This window comes from Schistocerca gregaria, chromosome 2 (assembly GCF_023897955.1).
Source record: "Schistocerca gregaria isolate iqSchGreg1 chromosome 2, iqSchGreg1.2, whole genome shotgun sequence".
Taxonomy (NCBI): Eukaryota; Metazoa; Arthropoda; class Insecta; order Orthoptera; family Acrididae; genus Schistocerca; species Schistocerca gregaria.
The window spans coordinates 126,367,677-126,389,135 of NC_064921.1; the positions used below are offsets into that span (position 1 = coordinate 126,367,677).

General features: G+C 43.5%; 1 protein-coding gene across 23 annotated transcripts in view; it reads right to left on the reverse strand.

Annotated features, from left to right (window-relative positions):
- LOC126336500 (prolyl 4-hydroxylase subunit alpha-1) overlaps nt 1–21,459 on the reverse strand; it is a 697,270-nt gene that overhangs the window by 93,908 nt on the left and 581,903 nt on the right. For 21 of the 23 annotated variants that reach the window (XM_050000262.1, XM_050000255.1, XM_050000257.1 and 18 more), the window contains one exon: nt 5,738–5,808. The exons of the other annotated variants lie outside the window; for them this stretch is intronic. The gene's annotated coding sequence lies outside the window, so the exon portion shown is untranslated. The remainder of the gene's footprint in view (nt 1–5,737; nt 5,809–21,459) is intronic. 23 annotated transcript variants of the gene reach the window in all.

Consider the following 21,459-nt stretch of genomic DNA (forward strand, 5'->3'; position numbering starts at 1 on the left):
GGTTGTAGCCTCTCCCCGATGTTATTCAATCTGTATATTGAGCAAGCAGTAAAGGAAACAAAAGAAAAATTTGGAGTAGGTATTAAAATTCATGGAGACGAAGTAAAAACTTTGAGGTTCGCCGATGACATTGTAATTCTGTCAGAGACGGCAAAGGACTTGGAAGAGCAGTTGAACGGAATGGACAGTGTCTTGAAAGGAGGATATAAGATGAACATTAACAAAAGCAAAACGAGGATAATGGAATGTAGTCAAATTAAATCGGGTGATGCTGAGGGAATTAGATTAGGAAATGAGACACTTAAAGTAGTAAAGGAGTTTTGCTATTTAGGAAGTAAAGTAACTGATGATGGTCGAAGTAGAGAGGATATAATATGTAGACTGGCAATGGCAAGGAAAGCGTTTCTGAAGAAGAGAAATTTGTTAACATCGAATATAGATCTATGTATCAGGAAGTCGTTTCTGAAAGTATTTGTTTGGAGTGTAGCCATGTATGGAAGTGAAACATGGACGATAACTAGTTTGGACAAGAAGAGAATAGAAGCTTTCGAAATGTGGTGCTACAGAAGAATACTGAAGATAAGGTGGATAGATCACGTAACTAATGAGGAGGTATTGAATAGGATTGGGGAGAAGAGAAGTTTGTGGCACAACTTGACTAGAAGAAGGGACCGGTTGGTAGGACATGTTTTGAGGCATCAAGGGATCACAAATTTAGCATTGGAGGGCAGCGTGGAGGGTAAAAATCGTAGAGGGAGACCGAGAGATGAGTACACTAAGCAGATTCAGAAGGATGTAGGTTGCAGTAGGTACTGGGAGATGAAGCAGCTTGCACAGGATAGAGTAGCATGGAGAGCTGCATCAAACCAGTCTCACGACTGAAGACAACAACAACAACAGTATCCATTGTAGCTCTTTAGGAGCTTCTCTGATGACAATGACAGCACTGAGACTAAGACTGCTGAGATGCAGTGTTTCTGCCTCTACTCATTCCGCTAGGAGCGCCCAGCCATTTCCTAGCGGCGGATAATGGCGTGATACTTGTCACAACTGCAATTACGGATGGCAAAATGGCGTATAAATCCAAAACCATTGAAGAGCCAATACTTTTTGCCGGCGAGGAGGCAATTATTACTTTTTCCTCATGGAAACAAGATGATCGCTGACAAATATAGTTATGGGGACGCACCGTAAAACCAGTAAGGGAGTCAGGACAGCTTGGATTCGTAACTGTCTTGGGCGAAGCACGTCAAATTAAATAACAGAGAAGACGAATGAGCACAATAATTATGTAAGGCATAGTATGAATTACGAAGTCTCGCTTGCACAGTATAATCAATGAATCTTGATTTCGAAGCATACATTTCTTTTAAATATTATCTATTTTATGGTCTTTATGTTAAATAAGTTACTATAATTATTTAGCGTACAACATTCAGCTACTAGTTCGTGATTCCTGCTTTCATCAGCTGGTACCCTTATTTGAACCATCAATCAGAGGTATATGCATGGGCAACGTAGCAGTCATAAAACTAAGTTATCTCGATCAAAAATTCTCGGTTTACCTCTACTCCAATCTGTGTTTCACTGTTCCATGGCATTATCGTTACTCCACCAGAGTGGTTCTTTTTCTTCAGCTGCGCCTCCGACCGCTTTGTTATCACATAAACCGATATTTAGTACAACGCTCTATCCGGTAAATAATAAGTCCACGTCACCTGAATTCAATGAGTCATCTGCTTTCTTTCTCATTCCAAAGATAACAACACTTGCCGTACTGCCTGTTAGTTTTCATCTCTAGATCGGCCAACGTTTGTTTAAGACTTTTCTGACGTTTCGCCATAATGAGGGGCTGGCATTGTCAAAGAAGAAACGTCAGGTCCGGCCTTTCTGCCATACATCCCCAGAATGAGCGACATAATATGCTTTATATTGCACAAACACAACGTAAAGACTATTTACAAACTGACCAACAAGATGGAAGTATGCTTCAGATAGGCAAAGGACAAAAGCTACCCACTAGCAATGTTGGGATTTTATCGCAAATGGTTCAAATGGCTCTGGGCACTATGGGGCTTAACATCTATGGTCATCAGTCCCCTAGAACTTAGAACTACTTAAGCCTAACTAACCTAAGGACAGCACACAACACCCAGTCATCACGAGGCAGAGAAAATCCCTGACCCTCCCGGGAATCGAACCCGGGAACCCGGGCGTGGGAAACGAGAACGCTACCGCACGACCAGGATTTTATCGCATACCGTGTACATGTGGAAAAGTCTATGTTGGACTGAGTAGACGATTCCTCAATGCCAAGATCATCGGTAGTTGCAACAAGCGCAGAAATCGGCTGTGGCGGGACATGCGCTGTGTGTGGCCAACTAAATAATGAAATTCGCGTACACGCAGATTCTCGCTGTGGAAAAGAGCTATCTTTCCTTCTTGTGCTTTCGTCTCGAATCTGCGCGGTGTCGGCATGGTTAATTTCCTCCTCTCCCCCCCCCCCCCCCTCCAACAAAAACATATGTATCGTTACTCATGTGAAACAATCGTGTACCTGAGGAGGGACTCGAATATTAGTCTGATGTTCCCCTAGTCGGATGTGGTTAACGGCCTCAAAACTACATCTAGGCTGACACGCAAACCGACCCTCGCCGTTAAACCGTGGGTGGATTCGAGCCAGGGCCGTCCCAAAAGCGGCGCTTTAACACGCACGGTTATCCGGGCCGTTTCTTCAGGAACCCATAGACATTCACAAATATGACAGAAGTTTTAACAAGCAGAAACCCTCAAGGTAAACGGATCCCGGATGCAGCGAACGTTGCAGGTAATAAGAAAAGAAACACAGGCGCCAGTGACCAAGGAAAAGTCCTCAGACATTGGCGAGACAGGTACATTATTATAATCTCTGGCCACAGGATCGACTTCAGTCCACCACCAGCAATGGAGGGCGAACTTTTGATAATGCAGCCACTTGTGCTAGCGAAACACTGGAGAAGTGGTTGAACAGACGTCGGCCGAAGATCCCGAGGTCTTAAAACGTGACTACGAAATATTCAACAATTTTTTTTATAACAGCACTTCGTTGTGTCGAAGCAAATATTTACATTAGTTGTCTGCATGAATTTATTTTACGCATACCATGTTTATACCAACAGAAAAGGCCCATGAAACTATTATGGAATCCCTTCGGGCTGCTTCCCGTTTATACACTAATCAGGTTATTAAGCTGTCCTGGTGAATCGCCTCTTCCAAATCCTTCCAGTAGGTCAAGTGTCCCTCCATTCTTCTCGACATGGACTAGCTCTACATTGTTCAGCAAGATCACATGTAGTCATTTTTGGAATTGGCATGAGCAGCTTAGCTGTCACTTGAGGTTATTAGCTTACAGTTCATTGGACAAATCATTGTACTAGACATCAGCTGGTGTGATAACAAGTGGGCAGTCAGACACACTGCCGAAGAAAGAAGGCACGTTGGTGAAGTAGCAGTACTGTGATGGCAAGGCATAGAGGGAAATAAGTTGGAGATTTTGAAGTATGACGTGGATTTTTTATACAGAAAGCTTAATTTATCACCACCACTTTAAAAAATTCACGTTCTTCTGACTGGTGATTTGCACATTGACTTCAAATGATGTGAGCATGACACGTGGCTCTCGAAACGCACTGCACTGCGTTAACATTATTGCACTGTGTGTTGTATGCTAAATGAGTAAGACAATCCCTGTTTCAAGTTTCAGTTACAGGTGAAGTCATCACATAGTCACATCATGAGTGTTAAATGTACACGGCTCAGGGACGCTCGCAGATGTGTGTTTTCACACGTAATAAATTTGTGAGAACTGTCATTAAGTAAGGATCGATACCCTGGTAAGTTGGATGGACAGAGTAAAAAAATGAAGACGTACTGAGAAGAGAGGGAGGGAAAAGACAATTACTAGATGCAATAAAAAAAGAAAAAGAAATGGGATTGGGCATATTTTAAGAAAGACTGATGGACTGATAAAAACAGTTTTAGAAGGTTATGTAGAAGGGAAAAGTAAGCGAGGAAGGAAGAGATTTCAGATACTGGGTGACGTGATGGACGGTACAACACACAGCAGCCTTAAGAAGGAAGCAATGGATCGCAAAAAATTGAGAGCCAAAGTAACTGCTAATATAGCAGATACCTGATGATGGTGACCTTGGTAAGGACTCCTCCCCTACTGTTCAATCTGTACATCGCAGAGGCAAAGTGTCAAATGAAAGACAGGTTCAGAAGCGGGATCAAAATTCAGGGTGAAAAAATATCAGTTATAAGATCTGCTGATTACATTGCTAACTTCAATGAAAACTAGGATGAATCACGGGTCATACTGACTGAACCGTCTACTGAGCACGGAATATGGATTAAGAGTAAAGCGTTGAAAGATGGAAGTAATGAGGAGTAGCAGGAATGAGAACAGCGAGAAACTCAGTATCGAAATTGGGGACCAAGAAGTAGATAAGGGAATTCTGCTACACTGTAATCAAAATAACGTATGACGTACGAAGTAAGGAGGTTATGCAAACAGGACTAGTATAAGCAAAGAGGGAGTTCCTGGCCAAAAGAAGCCTGCTAGACTCAAAGATTAATGAGATGAAGAAATTTCTGAGCTATACATTTACATCACAGTGCTGCATGGATGTGAATTGCGGACTGTAGGGAACCCGCAAAAGAAGAAAATCGAAACGTTTGAGGCTATATAAGGATGCTGAAAATTAGGAGGACTTATGAGGGAAGGAATGATGAGATTCTCAGGAAGGAGAGGAACATACAGAAAACATTGGCAATAAGAATGAACAGGATAATGGGACACAGGTTAAGACGTCATGGTATTAGAAGAAGCTGTGGAGGGTAAAAACTGTAGAGAGACTGAGATTGGAATATATCCAACTAATAATTGAGGACATAAGGTGTGAATGCTACTCTTGAGATGAAGAGGTTTATACAGGAATGGACGTCATGCCGGGCAGTATCAAACCAGTCACGAGACGCGATCCCCCCCCCCCCCCCCCTCCCCCCCCCCCCCCCACCTCCACCAAAAAAAAGTCTAGCTTGAAAAAGAGAATGTGCAACTGGAGAGAAGCTCTGTCGTAAGCACAATACATCTGTTCACAGCTCGAAGATTACGTACCTCCAGCAGAAGCAGAGCAGGATTAAATTACAGATTCACAACAGTTAGAGATGGAAGTTGGAATCGAAAAGCACCACACGGCCTCACAAGAATTAAGACTAGACTGAGGTACATAAAATAAATCATATAATTAGAACAACACACTATTCTCCGAGATTTCACAATAGCGATGCACAGAGCGTAACTTTTGGACTAGTAGCAACGCACTATCAAAAAGAAATTTTAAAAAAAGGTTCAAATGGGTCTAAGCACTATGGGACTTAACATCTGAAGTCATCAGGCCCCTAGACTTAGAACTACTTAAACCTAACTAACCTAAAGACATCACACACATCCATGCCAGAGGCAGGATTCGAACCTGCGACCGTAGCAGCAGCGCGGTTGCGGACTGAAGCGCCTAGAACCGCTCGGCCACAGGGGTCGGATTGAGAAATACAACAATTAAGAAAATATCAAGAACATTTGATTTAAGACGACACCAGATTTAAAGAAAGGAACGAGAGTCAGTACGATGAAAAAGATAATATTAGTACGGTGAAAAAATAATAAACAGTATATTCAAGCGATTAAATAACTAACCGTCAAGTGGGGTTTTCCAGCAGTTTACCCTCAGCTGATAGACGAATGTCTTGATGTGAAATTCTACCAACCTGTAAAAAGAAACACATTATCAGTCTAAAGAAGTTAGATAACAAAAACGAAGATCCAAGTCAATATATGAAATAAACTGTGTCCCAAGAGAAAAAATGCCGAATTTCTGTCAATTATCACAAACAAATTGTCTTCAGTCTATCAGTTTCGGTCCATTATGATCATCGTCAGATCTGTCACGAAAAAGAAAAAAAAATACAACTGCTGGACAGTCTATAACTAAAATTATAAAACTGTACTAATTTCATACCTACTTTGATTTCAAAACATTTCCATGGAGAAACTCTCATACTGGGTTTTGATCTGGTTATGGACGTCTATAGAAATTTATCCAAGGGAGGAGAATGAGCTAGGAAGGAGCAAGATTCTACAAATTAGTTTCTATAGCTGTGACAGCAAGAATTAAATTTTACAGGAGGTACTGAACGTGTATTGTAAATATTTATTGTGGTAACATTATTATGACACCTAAAAGACACACATAATCATTAGCATGTACGCAATACATCTTTTTATAAAATTAAGTCAATTACTGATGTCAACTTTTTTATCTCAGTGTTGTGAAACTATAGTCTCATTACTTCTCTGCGTTGGCAATTCCTACAATTTACCAACAAAATGACCAACAAGTTTCAAAATAAAGGTATAAAATATTCGCAAATGGTAATTTTGTTCATATACCAGTAATGTCAGGTTACAGCGAAAACTGAAAATCAGACATACAAAAACCGCAGATCAACTGCAATAATCCTGACGGACAGAAAAGATTAGCCAGTTATGACGTGCAACTGGCTAGAAGCTCTCAGACGTGGAGGAGGAGGACGCAAAGCTTTGATTCTATGTACAAACTGTTTAAGAAATACATTTACAAACTTTGGAGTATACTCATAAATCTAAAATACGGAAAAGAGGCAAAACGAACATTTTTCCAACATTTTAAAGTTGTAAAGAAAGTATAAGGTCAATACATTCAAAGTAAAAATTCTCAACTAAAGTCTGTAACAAATAACCAAAATAAGGCTAAATAAACAATAAATAAATATTTTATGATAATATCGACACAAGTCAGCCTGCTGCAGCCACTGTCTTACTCGATGGTAGGCCGCGCGGTCTAGGGTGCTGCAGTCACGGACTGTGCGGCTGATCCCGGCGGAGGTTCGAGTCCTCCTTAGGATAGTTAAGGTTAAGTAGTGTGTAAGCTTAGGGACTTATGACCTTATCAGTTAAGTCCCATAAGATTTCACACACACTCGATGGCAATGTGTTACAATGGGGACATGTTTACATTTGACATTTGTGTGATATGATGTCAGTGTACCCTGAACATTTCACCTGTGTCGTGCTGAGGCACCTGTTAAGTGTTCCATTTAACCATGGAAAGATATTCATTTTATGAAACGTGATTTTTATGTGAGGGCGAGCATATGGTAATAAACGAGAGGCTGAAACAGAACGCTTTTTCCGGTAGAAAACACTTGCTTCATGCAACCTGGTATTTACTGTCGTTTTACCGATATACGAATCGTAGCGGCTGTGAAGATCACAGTACTTCTGATCTAGCTCGGCAACGAAAAGCTAGAAGAGACTAAACATGCGATTTCGTAGAATCATAATCACTTCTAGGAATGGATGAGAATTCTGCACTGATAAAAATTGTGTGTTCCAGATTCCAGGCAGGGGCACGTGCCACCTCTTGCGGGTGCCTCTGGACCTGGTTTGCTGGACTGAACTCTTTCACACATACATTGCTATTCACTCTCCATGTCTTTTCAGAGAAATGGTGCAGTACTTTTAAACATAACAGTTTTCTTTATTTTAGCGTTTAAAGCTGCATAAAAAATTACCTCATGGAATCATTTACTACTGCTAAATATGACTGTGACCTGATAAATTGATGATATACATAATTATCGCCTTTGGACAATGTTTGAAACAATGGTTAACTGATTATAAGCATTGACTTATATTCTGTAGTTCCCTTTTAATACGTTAAAAACTTTTTTCGTAATAATAAAACTTAACTGTTTTCCACTTAGTTACGTGACGGGCAACAGAAGAACAATGAAAGCCTCATGTGCTCTCGGCAAGCAAATTCAGTCTAAGGTAAGAAATGAATAAAATTTGTCAGCCGGCCGTTGTGGTCGAGAGGTTCTAGGCGCTTCAGTCCGGAATCGCGCTGCTGGGTCGCATGTTCGAATCCTGCATCGGGCATGGATGTGTGTGATGTCCTTAGGTTAGTTACGTTTAAGCAGTTCTAAGTCTAGAGGACTGATGACCTCAGATGTCAAGTTCCACAGTTCTCAAGAGCCATTTGAACCATTTTTTTTTTAATTTGTTGGTCATGAGTAATTCCACCGTATTCAAACTGACAATGAGTTAAGACAAACAATATCGTAATCTCCACAGCAATGTGGTCCGTTGTGTACACTCGCTGAGGTGACGAAAGTCATGGGATACCTCCTACCATCGTGTCGGGACCACCTTTTTCCCAGCGTTATGCAGCAACTCGACGTAGCTTGGATTCAAGAAGTCGTTTGAGGTCGGGCGCAGAAATACTGAGTCATGCTGCCTCTACAGGCGTCATTAACTGCAATATTGTTCCTTGTACAGAATTTTATGCACGGACTGACATCTCGATTATGTCCCATAACCGTTCGATGGGGTTCAAGTCGGGCGCTCTGTGTTGTTAAATCATTCGATCGAATTGTCCAGAATGTTCTTCAGACCAATCAGCTCGGTGACATGAGTGCATTGTCACTCATAAAAATTCCATCGTTGTTTGGGAACATGAAGTCCGATCATGGCTGCACATAGTCTCCGAGTAGCCGAATATAACCATTTCTAGTCAATGGTCGGTTCAGCTGGATTAGAGGACCCAGTCCACACCATTATGGAACCAACTTCAACAGCGTGCCTCGCGGAGTGACTGCACGCCGGCCGCTGTGGCCGAGCGGTTCTAGGCGCTTCAGCTGGAACCGCGCTGCTGCTACGGTCGTAGGTTCGAATCCTGCATCGGGCATGGATGTGTGTGATGTCCTTAGGTTAGTCAGGTTTAAGTAGTTCTAAGTTCTAGGGGACTGATGACCTCAGGTGTTAAGTCCCACAGTGCTTAGAGCCATTTGAATTTTGCGTGGCCGCGCGGTTTGAGTCGCCATGTCACAGGCTGCGCGGCCACTCCAGCCGGAGGTTCGAGTCCTCCCTCGGGCATTGGTGTGTGTGTGTGTTGTTCTCAGCATAAATTAGTTTAAGTAGTGTGTAAGTCTAGGGACCGATGACATCAGCAGTTTGGTCCCTTAGGAATGAACACACATTCAAACATTTGAAAAGTGTATTCTTGACAGCTTAGGTCAATGGGTTTGTGGGATCTGTGCCACACTCGAACCCTACCATCAGATCTTACCAACTGAAATCGGCACTCATCCGACCTGGCCATGGTTTTCCAGTGGTCTTTCGTCGGTCGTCTGCTGCCATAGCCCATTATCTCCAAATTTCGACTCACTGTCCTAACGGATACATTCATCATACATCTCACATTGATTTCTGTGGTTATTTCACGCAGTGTTTCCTGTCTGGTAGCACCGACAACTCCACGCAAACGCTGCTACCCTAGGTAAGTGAAGGCCTTCGGACACAGTGTTGTCTGTGGTTGGAAGTAATTCTTGAAATTTGGTATTCTCGGCACGCTCTTGACACTGTGATCTTGGAATACTGAATTTCCTTACAATTTCGGAAATGGAATTTCCCTTGTTTCTAGATCCAACTAACATAACGCGCTCAAAGTCTGTTAATTTCCTTCGTGCGGCCATAATCGCGTGGAAAACCTATTCAAATGAAGCAGTTAAGTACAAATAGCAGCTCTGCCAATGTTTTGCCTTATTATACCTCGTGTACGCGATACTACCACCACCAGTATACACTACTGGCCATTAAAAAAGCTACACCACGAAGATGACGTGCTACAGACGGGAAATTTAACCGACAGGAAGAAGATGCTGTGATATGCAAATGATTAGCTTTTCAGACCATTCAAACAAGATTGGCGCCGGTGGCACTATCTACAACGTTCTGACATGAGGAAAGTTTCCAACCGATTTCTCATACACAAACAGCAGTTGACCGGCGTTGCCTGGTGAAACGTTGTTGCGACGACTCGTGTAAGGAGCAGAAATGAATACCATCACTTTTCCGACTTTGATAAAAGTCGGGTTGTAGCCTATAGCGATTGCCGTTGATCGTATAGTGACATTGCTGCTCGCGTTGGTCGAGATCCAATGACTGTTAGCAGAATATGGAATCGGTGGGTTCAGGAGGGTAATACGGAACGCCGTGCTGGATCCCAACGGCCTCGTATCACTAGCAGTCGAGATGACAGGCATCTTATCCCCATGGTTGTAACGGATCGTGCAGCCCCGTCTCGATCCATGAGTCAACAGATGGAGGCTTTCGCAAGACACAGCCATTTGCGCGAACAGTTCGACGACGTTTGCAGCAGCATGGACTATCAGCTCGGAGACCATGGCTGCGGTTACCCTTGACGCTGCATCACAGACAGGAGCGCCTGCGATGGTGTACTCGACGACGAACCTGGGTGCACTAATCGCAAAACGTCATTTTTTCGGATGAATTCAGGTTCTGTTTACAGCCTCATGATGGTCGCATCCGTGTTTGGCAACATCGCGGTGAACGCATATTGGAAGCGTGTATTCGTCATCGCCATACTGGCGTATCACCCGGCGTGATGGTATGGGGTACTACTGGTTACACGCCTCGGTCACCTCTTGTTCGTATTCACGGCACTTTGAACAGTGGACGTTACATTTCAGATGTGTTACGGCCCGTGGCTCTACCCTTTATTCGATCGCTGTGAAACCCTACATTTCAGCAGGATAATGCACGACCGCATGTTGCAGGTCCTGAACGGGCCTTTCTGGATACAGAAAATGTTCGACTGCTGCCCTGGCTAGCACATTCTCCAGACGTCTCACCAACTGAAAATGTCTGGTCAATGGTGGCCGAGCAATTGGCTCGTCACAATACGCCAGTCGCTACTCTTGATGAACTGTGGTATCGTTTTGTAGCTGCATGGGCAGCTGTGCCTGTACACGCCATCCAAGGTCTGTATGACTCAATGCTCAGGGGTATCAGGGCCGATATTACGGCCAGATGTGGTTGTTCGGGGTACTGATTTGCCAGGATCTATGCACCCAAATTGCGTGAAAATGTAATCACATGTCAGTTCTAGTATAATATATTTGTCCAATGAATACCCGTTTACCATCTGCATTTCTTCTTGGTGTAGCAATTTTAATGGCCAGTAGTGTATGTGCATATCGCTATCCTATGACCTTTGTCACCTTAGTGTATTAGCACTTTCTAATGACAAGCCGTATCTGCGTCAAAAGAATAAAGAAAACCGCGCTTGATGACAGGGTTTAGTTGCTGAAACGCCTTGTTTGTTGGAAAAGACAAACTGCAACAGTGGCTGACAGCTGTACATGTCTTATAGACAATGGAAATCTAAGATTTTTGCAGATCGAAATGTGTAGTCAGTAGTTTCTGTGATTCAGTACATGTATGTACTATATTTGGTGACTCACTCACTGTAACAAAATTTTAATGATCTGAATATGATGTTAGAACAATCGTAATAGGTCATCGTTTTATACATGTATGTACAAGGCAAATAAAGTTGACATTGAAACTTACGACAGTGTGCTCCACAAACATGTCCATTTCAGGTCTTATAAAGATTGCTGTAAAGTTAGGCCGATACAAGTTTTGTTTTAAGCCTGTCGCATCATGGGTCTGCGCAAAGATGGCGACGTTACTAGAACGTGTAAAGAAATGGTTTAAATTGCTCTGAGCACTATGCGACTTAACTTCTAAGGTCATCAGTCGCCTAGAACTTAGAACTAATTAAACCTAACAAACCTAAGGACATCACACACATCCATGCTCGAGGCAGGATGCGAACCTGCGACCGTAGCGGTCGCTCGGCTCCAGACTGTAGCGCCTAGAACCGCACGGCCACTCCAGCCGGCACTGGAGCGTGGACAAGAAGCCAATGTGCAGTTGAGCGAGAAACCTGGTTCACATGGTTGACAAGAAGCGATGTAGCGCGAAGCAACACCTGCTGGTAGACTGTTGGGATAAACATGGGCACATAACTTTTTTTTTTTTTTTGGAGTCATCAGTCTTCGGCCTGGTTTAATGTGACCCGCCTCGAATTCCTCTATGGAATCAATCTCATCACGTCCTCAATTATTTGTTGTATGTACTGCGGTCTCTGTCTTCTCGCACAGTTTTTACCCTGTATATCTCCCTCTCGTACCATGAAAGTTTTTCCCTTGTATCTAACCCTATTCAGTGATTCTGTGGAGAACCTAACCGTTTCTTATCTTATCAGTCGACCTGATTTTCGACATACTTCTACAGCACTACATCTCAGATGCTTCGATTCACTTCTTTTCCGGGTTCCCCTAAGTCCATGATTCACTTTACACAATGCTGCACCCGAAAGGTACGTTCTCAGAAATTTCTTCCTCTGATTACTTCCAAAGTTTGATACTACGCTGAACAGCCAAAGAGACTGGTGCATTTGTCTAATATCGTGTAGGGTCCCCGCCAACACGCAGAAGTGCGCCAACACGACGTGGCATGGACTCGACTAATGTCTGAAGTAGTGCTGGAGGGAACTGACACCATGAATCCTGCAGGACTGTCCATAAATCCGAAAGACTACGAGGAGGTGGAGATCGCTTCTGAATAGCACGTTGCAACGCATCCCAGATATGCTCAATAATGTTCATGTCTAGCGCGTGTGGTGGCCAGCAGAAGTGTTTCAACTCAGAAGAGCGTTCCTGGAGCCACTCTGTAGCAATTCTGGACATGAAGTGTGTCGCATTGTCCTGGTGGAATTGCCCAAGTCCGTCGGAATGCAGGATGCGTACGTACGTGTCACCTGTCAGAGTCTTATCTAGACGTATGTATCAGGGGTCCATATCACCACAACTGCTCACACCCCACACCATTACAGAGCCTCCACCAGCTTGAACAGTCCCCTGCTGATATCCATGGATTCATGAGGTTGTCTCCATACTCGTACGTCCCTCCGCTCGATACAATTTGAAACAAGATTCGTCCGACCAGGCAGCATGTTTCCAGCCATCAACAGTCCAATGTCGGTGTTGACGAGCCCATGCGGGGCGTAAAGTTTTGTGTCGTGCAGTCTTCAAAGTGTACACGTGTGGGCCTTTGGATCCGAAAGCCCATATCGATGATGTTTCGTTGAATGGTTCGCAAGCTGACACTTGTTAAAGGCCCAGCATTGAAATCTAAAGCATTTTGCGGAAGGGTTGCGCGATTTGGTCGCGTTTAACGATTCTCTTCAGCCGCCGCTGGTCCCGGTTTTGCTGGGTCTTTTTCCGACCGCAGCGACATCGGGGGATTTGATGTTTTACCGGTTTCTTGATATTCACAATGCAATTATGAAATAATCATACGGGAAAATCCCCATTTCATCGTTACCTCGGAGATGCTTTGTCCCACCGCTCTTGCGGCGACTATAACACAACGTTCAAACTCATTTAAATCTTGATAACCTGCCAGTGTAGCAACAGTAACCGATCTAACAACTGCGCCAGACACTTGTCTTATATAGGCGTTGCCGACCACAGCACAGTATTCTGCCTCTTTAAACATTCTGTATTTGTACACGCATGCCTATACCAGTGTCTTTGTCTCTTCAGTGTAATAGATTTCCATTGACCAGGAATGCCCTCGTTGCCCGTGTTGGTCTGCATTTCGTATTGTCCTTGCTTCTTTCGTCATATAGCATTTCGCTAGTGTTATGTATACAATAAGCGAAAGCAAATATTATTTATTTACTTACTTATTTATTTCTCATTTACCCTGACCAGATAAGGGCCTTAAGGCCCTCTCTTAAATCTGACAAGGGCCAACACACACAAAAAATACTACATAGCGGTCACAATACTTATAATTTGTAATATTAATAAAATAATAATTAGCAATAATAATAATCATAATAATAATAATTGCACTAAAATGATAATAAAATAATGGAAGTATTAAGTTTGAAGAATGATATTGGTCAGATTAGCACTGTTGAAGCATTTTTTGGCATTAGAAGAAGCAGAAGGGATAATAAAAGAGGAGAGGATTGAAATGAAAGGGGCAATGGCTCCTAGGAAAAAAGCAAACTTCAGTAGGGGACTCTGTATACAAGGGGAAAGAAAAATGGCGGGGAACGGAGGGCTGATGAGACTGAGCTGCAAAAAGAGATAGCTATTGTGATAGAAGGTGGACCATTGAAGTTAGGAAGAATTTTAATTCCTCCAACAGTTTGAGAAATATTGTTATAAAGTTGGATTCCTGATAAAGAAAGTGATTTAGAGAACACGTCAGTATTGTGTAGCGGAAGGGAGAAGATTTTACTTTGTTGAAAACGAATACTTCTGCTGTGTTGCTCAGATAGCAGCGACAGGGTTGAAGATAAATAGGAAGGAGTGCAGTGATTGAGAAGACGATGCAGAATACATGGGCTATGATAATTTCTACGCTTATTGGCACGTAGTCATGAAAATTCTTCATAGGCAGGACTGACATGGTCGAAATAGCGTACATCACTAACGTATCGCACACAAGCATTCATCACCAGTTCTAGTCGACGTGAGGTGTCATACGAATGTCCATGGAGAATAGGGTGACGATAATCAAGGATGGGGAGCATTAATGACTCTAAACCGGTCGGAGTGGCTGAGCGGTTCTAGGCGCTACAGTCCCGAACCGCGCAACCGCTACAGTCGCAGGTTCGAATCCTGCCTCGGGCTTGGATGTTTGTGATGTCTAGGTTAGTTAGGTTTAAGTAGTTCTAAGTTCTAGAGGACTGATGACCTCAGAAGTCAAGTCCAATAGTGCTCAGAGCCATTTGAACCAATGACTCTACGAGTTTCTGTTTAAGCTGAAATACTTTTTCATATTTCTGTAATGAATGATGTGATGCTGACACTTTCTTACTGGCTGTAGTTGTGTGTTAAGTACAGTCTAAGTGATGGTACAGAAGTATCCCGAAATTGTTTGAAGAAGAAGAAATGTGATTTTTGTGCTGTTTAGGACTGAGGGTGGAAGAAATTCTCTGAACCGTGGAGTGATACGTCTTTTGTGAGCGACTAAGATTGCCTGCGCTTTAGATGGTTGCGCAAATGTTTTGGGCTTGCACTTACGTATAACTGAAGGCGATCAGCATATGAACGATATTTGCAGTGGGAGATAATATTCTACATATCACTAACATACAACCAGAAAATTAATGGCCCCAATATTAATCCTTGTGGGGCACCTGATACTACATTCTTTCTTTATGACCTCTTTGCGGGAGAAACCTGGCCACAGAAGCAACGCAGCTGGGAGGAACATCTGCAAGTAGACTATTGGGAGGAACTTGAAACGTGGTCACCTGATCAGATTAGGGAGACCGAGAGTGACATTTAGGCTCCGCAACGAGGGCCAGGAAGGAGGGAGTTAAGTTGGACCGTGCGTAACAATATGCTACTGCACTAGCGTCAGCCTTCACTCTGGTGACTGTTTTTTTCCCTAAGAGTAATGTAAATAAGGCTTGCAGTGGTTTGACCTCCCAGCAGAGCGCATGTTATACCCACAATCCGTGCCGCTCGAAGGATTTAATAGCCTCTTCAAACAGTCTCGCCGCGTCGGTGAGACTAAAATACTCTCACTTTTTTTACTTGTCTCGAAGTGGAATGCAGCCTGTAGCGTTGCTCTGGTGTGTCATCATCCACATGGGCGAGGAGTTGTAAACTACACACACGCCTCTTCATGGAGACGCAAACAAGCTAGCGCTGCGTGAGATTCGCCAGCGAGGACGCATTATCGAAACCAGTTCAGACCGGACGCCGCGCCGCGGCGACAAATGTTGCTGTCTTAAGTGTCGTAGCTCACTCGCATGTGGAAACTCAGATCACTCTGTTGAAAGGGGAAGTAGGCCGAAAAAATACTCAAGAGAAAGTATGTCCGCCCGCGAAACACTTTTTTCCTAACTATGGCCTCCAATTATAGTAACCAAACTTTTTTCACCTCTGTGTCTTTGACGAAGTCTGCCTGCGCAGGTGATCGGTAGGTATGTCAGGCCGCTGTGTTAACAGAGGGTGGTCTTGAGGCGCTGTCGAGGAGGTACTAAGTTGGTCTTTGCTGAAAATAGTTTACTTACGTTTCGAGAGTGAATCTTTAATAACGTGCAGTTTCAGCTCTAATGGTAGTGCTACTTCAGAATTTCAGAATCACCCTTCAAATCACACGTGGTTCTCACATAGGACACAGCGCACATTTCACGATGATAATGGGAGAGTTGCTCCAATTTAATCCTCGCACCACAGTAAAGAAAAGTGAAATAAGTATTGGTGTCAGTTGTGTTGAGAAACAGCTGATATCGTTAAAACTGAACTAAGCACCACGGCCTGATGGTATCCTTATCAGATTCTGTACTGAACCTGCGGCTGTCTTAGCCCCTCTTTTAACTATAATCTATTGTACATCACTCGAACAAAAGACCTTGCTCAGTTCTTGGAAGCAAGCATAAGTCACGCCTGTCTACGTGAAGGGCCTTAGAAGTGATCCACAAAACCACTGTCGTTGACATTGATTTGCTGTAGAATCTTAGAAGATATTCTGAGCTCAAACATAATGAGGTATCTCGAACAGAACGACCATCTCAACCAGCATGGCTTCCGAAATCATCAAAAAACGTTCAAATGTGTGTGAAATCTTATGGGACTTAACTGCTAAGGTCATCAGTCCCTAAGCTTACATACTACTTAACCTAAATTATCCTAAGGCCAAACACACGCACCCATGTGTGAGGAAGGACTCGAACCCCCGCCGGGACCAGCCGCACAGCCCATGACTGCAGCACCTCAGACCGCTCGGCTAATCCCGCGCGGCTCTGAAGTCATCAATCATGTGAAACCAACTCACACTTTTCTCACATGACGTACTGAAAGCGTTGGATCAAGGCAGTCAGGTATATGTAGTATTTCTTGATTTCAGAAAAGCATTTCACCCAGTACCGCTCCTATGCTTATAGTCAAAATTACGATCATATGGGCTATCAAGCGAAATTTATGACTGGATGGAAGATTTTTTGGTATGGAGGACGCAGTATGTTTCGTTGGATGGAGAATCATCGTCAGATGTAGGAAGAAGTTTTGGTGTTCGGTTAACGTACAGGTTGAGTAACATCGGAGATAGGCCGGATACAAGCCACTTTGGTGAACGAAGCTACGCTAGCCAGACAATTCGGGAAGTTGCAAACACTGGCAATAGTCATCAAGAAAGGAAACTGAAGCTGTATACCTATGGTGGTCATTAAAATTTCCTTTTGAAGCCGCCTGCTTACGGAACTGGTACGAACATACCCACATGATTTAGACATTTTCTATACACCATGAGCTGCACTAGAAATGTTTTATTTGCGAAAACCAGTTTTCGGATTTATAACCAATCATCAGTAGCATATGATACAGACGAACAAACAACTGTAACTGCACCCTTTTTTATATATATAGCAGTGACATGCTTATCAATACGACAGGATCTGAAATGTTTTCTATAAAACTGTACACAGTTTGTCATGTGCGTTACGACCTTCAAATTTTAGCCGGGACAATTCTTCATCATGTTTGACATAACTGCTACATAGAGTAAACATGGAACTTACAGGTCAAGGAGTCTATATTACCTGTCTTTTGTTATTTCTAAGATCATATTTATAAATGTCCGTGACGTACATTAATAATGGTTCAAATGGTTCTAATCACTATGGGACTTAACTTCTGAGGTCATCAGTCCCCTAGACTTAGAACTAATCTAAGGACATCACACACATCCATGCCCGAGGCAGGATTCGAACCCACGACCGTAGCAGCACATACATTAATATAATTACGTAAATTACAATTTGCGACAATTGGCATTTGAAGGTAGCATCAGTGCAGGTTATTTACGAGTAGTGCACACTTCGTATTTGCATTCAGAGACCGAGGTCGACGTGTAATGAAAGACCTAACAGAGTTCCAAAGAGAGCAGGTTGTGGGGGCCCGATTAGCTGGAGCACCAGTAACCAAGACAGCCAACTTATTTAATCTTTCGAGAGCAACTGTTCCAACAGTCATGACAACTTACACAAAACATGGAAAGACATCATCGTGTAAATGTAATAGTGGGCGAAAATCAAAACTAAATGACAAGAGATTGTCGTACGCTAACACGAATTATGTCAAAACAACACAAAACTACGGCGGCTAAAGAAACTGCAGAGCTCAACAGCCATCTTCGAGACCCCGTATCTATCAACAATGTCCGCAAAGAACTCCACAAAGCGAATATTCATGGACGAGCTGCTATACCGAAACCATTAGTGACGGCAACCAACGAAAAGAAGCGTAAAACATGGTGTCCGGTGCATAAACCCTGGACGGCTGATCAGTGGGAAACAGACCATATGATGCGACGAGTCACCGTTTTCGTTATTTCGAACATGGGCCGGGGTTACTTCTGGAGAACGCCAAAAGAAGTCTACAATCCTGATTGCTTGTCTCCAAGCGTTAAGCATGGAGGTGGAAGCTTGATGGTGTGGGCAACCATATCATGATATTCTGCTGGTCCCATCATTACTCAGAAAGGCCGTGTTACAGCCAACGATTATATGAACATTTTAGGTGATCAGGTGCTCCCCATGATTCAAATGTTGTTCCCCAACAATGATGCAATATTTCAGGACGATAATGTACCTATTCACACTGCCAGGACAATTAAATCGTCGTATGAGGAGCAAGCAGCTTAACTGCAGATTCTTCCCTAGCCAGCATTGAACATTACTGAGCCCTTGTGGGTGGTATTGGGCACAGACTCCAGAGCAGATTTCCGCCTCCTCGTCACTACAGGAGTAAGAAGAGGTTCTGATCAAAGAGTGGCGTTATGTTCCACTGGAGACTATACAATCATTGTATTCCAGTATTCCAAGAAGAATCAGCTGTTTTACAAGCAAATGGGGGTCCAATCCCTTACAAATAAACCATTGCCAAGTAAGTACAGGTGATCACATTATTTTGCCTATCCCCTGTACTTCCCCTGCATTACTCCTGTCCATTGCGTAACTTCCTAGGCTTGCACACTGTAACCCAATTTAAAATCAAACAAGTCCAGATGTGTACACTGAACTTAATGTTTGTGAGTCCTTTGACTGTTGGACTTCTTACTCCTCAACTGACACAAATTTGACGGCTCCAGGCTGTTAATGCTTTGTGGTTGGTTGGTTGTTTGGGGAAGGAGACCAGACAGCGTGGTCCTCGGTCTCATCGGATTAGGGGAGGATGGGGAAGAAAGTCGGCCGTGCCCTTTCAGAGGAACCATCCCGGCATTTGCCTAGAGTGATTTAGGGAAATCACGGAAAACCTAAATCAGGATGGCCGGACGCGGGATTGAACCGTCGTCCTTCCGAATGCGAGTCCAGTGTCTAACCACTGCGCCACTTCGCTTGGTTTAATGCTTTGTGTCTAACCAGTCTAATAATAATAATAATAATAATAATAATAATAATAATAATAATACTGTGTACACCCATATGTGGTTACTGATGTGTTGTGCAGTCAATTAATTCATTTATCAATTTCGAAACGGGTAATGAAGCACTTTCCGGATGACTGCATGCACTATCTACAACTCGGAGAAGACATTTTCTTGAGATATTTAGCTTACGTTTATTTCTCACTTTTATCTTTAGCAAAGTACTGGTCAAACCACAACATATGGGAGGAAATTGTAAGCTCAATCGGATTCATGGTACTAATTCAGAAAAAGTAATTATTGATAACTTATATAACCAGTATTAGAGTCTTACAAAATTGTGATCATAATAATGATCTTTTGAAACTAATTTAGTTTCGTGACTGAAACAGAATCGACTCGTTTAGTTTTTACCCCTCAGAAAATTCCATTTTACCCCGCAGATGGTAACTACCCAACAAGTTGGAAGCCACTGACCTAGAGCGACCATCATCTCATTATAGTTTTAACGGAGGTGACCAACATCTTGGCTTGATTTTAAAGGAGGTTTAAGGGAGATTTGGTCGCAATAAATTTCAACTGCGCAACTACATCGCACTTTCTTGGATTGGGTCAAATGGAGCAAATGAAGACACAAGTAAACGCTGAACAGTATGGAGAGTATGATTACGGAAAGAAGACTATCCATGTCGCGACATTTCGTGTTGACTGTGAACCGTGCCACGATTCTGGTGCGTAGAATAGGTCAGCGACAGCGCGCGTGTGTGTTGAAAAAGGATTTGCCACCATGGTACGGCGCAAGGCGAGATGGTGGGAGCTGAGTGGCTGTTGCGGACCGAAGCGGTGCGGTGTTAGCCCGTGGCTCTCTGGCTTCCAAGGTTCCTGGGTCCGACAAAAGACTCCGTAGTCACACAAAGCGCGGGACGTCCAGACGTCTGGTTGGAACGGAGCAGTGAGGCCCGACGGGTCTGGTTTATCTGCAGTAGGATCGGTTGTTGGATGCGTGACCTGCCGCCGTCACCAAAATCGGCCGTCCTCAACGTCAACAATACCTAAGCTGGCGAAACATTACACTTGACAGTTCGCATTACGTCAAGTTACGTAGGCTGTATTGCAAAGGCAATGTTGCAACAGCAACCTGTATACACATAGCAGACGATACGGTTTTCTGATCCGTATGATAAATGAAGGCTGTGTATAACAGTATGTATAAGAATTCGTTTTTGACTTGCTATAACTTTCTTTCTTTCTTTCACTGGTGCCATGTCCCGCGCTGATGCAGGGTCGGCATTGTTAGCAACGGATTTCGCAAGGTTAGTGGAAAGGGGTGGCCGGATGCCCTCCCTGCCACCACCCCGTACCCCCCGGGACGGAATTAGTGTACCCCTGCTGCCTGCGTCTAGTGTAATTCATGGAATAGTGCGAACGTGTTCAGATGTCTGCGAGTCGTGTAACTGAGGCGGAGCGTGGGGACTAATCCGTTATTCACCTAGTGGGATGTGGAAAACCGCCTAAAAACGACATCCAGGCTGGCCAGCACACCGACCGACGTCGGTAATCCGCCGGGCGGATTCGATCAGGGGCCGGTGCGCCTACCCGAGTCCAGGAAGCAGCACATTAACGCTCTCGGCTAACCTGGCGGGTCTTTGACTTACTATCACTATGGCAACAAATAAACAACAACATTATAATGTGCCGGGTGGTTATAATTAAACTTGCCGTATTGAACACTATAACACTGAAACTAAATGTCGTACGAGGACCAAAATTGGTAGAAATAATGTCAAGGACATGGGGAAGAGAAACAATGCAGAATCAATTCAATTGAAATACTTTTGATGTGCTGCTACGGTGCTTCATTCCATTACATACCGGTAGAATGACTGCTACGAAAGGGGCTCAATATGGCCGCCCATCAGTGTCCACAAGAGTCTGGAAGAGCAGGATTGCATTCTGCACAGCAGATGTCCCTAAGTACACTGGCTACCTCTCTTGACTTGCTACGCTGCAGGTCAACACGTGTACGACTGTTCTCCTGGTAAACCCTGTCC